Consider the following 943-nt stretch of genomic DNA (forward strand, 5'->3'; position numbering starts at 1 on the left):
TAACGCAAACTTAAAAGAAGTGAGAAACCACATGTCAATATCTAAGATATTATTGCATCCAAATTATATATAACAACATAATATTTTAATCGAAAAGTTAAGAATATTAGCTGTTTGGAGTAAATAAAATTATACAAATTTAAGGAACAAATTATGTTAGTAATTGAAGTATAGAGATTAAATATCAAGTTTAAGCATAATAAAAGGACCAAAATTGAAATTTAACCATTTTTCTTAAAAAAAGAAAGAGACAGCAAAGGTGGACCCATGGCATGTGAACAACAACATGGACACTACTTTTATATATAAGTTGACAAGAATAGGGTAATCTCTTGCCTTTTATTGATAGACTTCAAGGGTATATATAAATCTATATAGTAGTAGTTACGTAGGAATCAAATTGCTAAAAGATAATATCCCATAATAATATCCTAACACCCGCCTTAAGTTGGAGCATGCAGATCATAAATGCCCAACTTGCTGAGAAGATATTCAAATTGCTGTTTACCAAGTGCCTTTGTAAAAATGTCAGCCAACTGAACGGAGGTCAGTACATAAAAAAGTACAATCAACCCATCCTGGATTGCATCCCTAACAAAGTCACAATCCACTTCAATATATTTACTATGCTTGTGAAATACGAGATTCTGTGCAATATGCAGCGCAGATTGCCTATCACAAAATAAAAGAATTGCTTTAGGATGATGAACACCTAAGCTCAATAGCAACATCTTCTTCCACTTGAGCTCACAAGTGATGGAAGCCATAGACCTATACTCAGCCTCAACAGAAGAATGTGAAACAATATGTTGTATATTAGTTTTCCAAGAAATAGAAGATTGTCCTAGAAAAACAAGTCAGCCAATAAGCGAATGCCAAGTTAACAAACAAGCAACCATTCCGAAGAAGACCACCCTTTCAAGGACAAATCACTATTAGATAG

Source organism: Gossypium arboreum, chromosome 8 (genome assembly GCF_025698485.1).
Source record: "Gossypium arboreum isolate Shixiya-1 chromosome 8, ASM2569848v2, whole genome shotgun sequence".
In the NCBI taxonomy this organism is placed as follows: Eukaryota; Viridiplantae; Streptophyta; class Magnoliopsida; order Malvales; family Malvaceae; genus Gossypium; species Gossypium arboreum.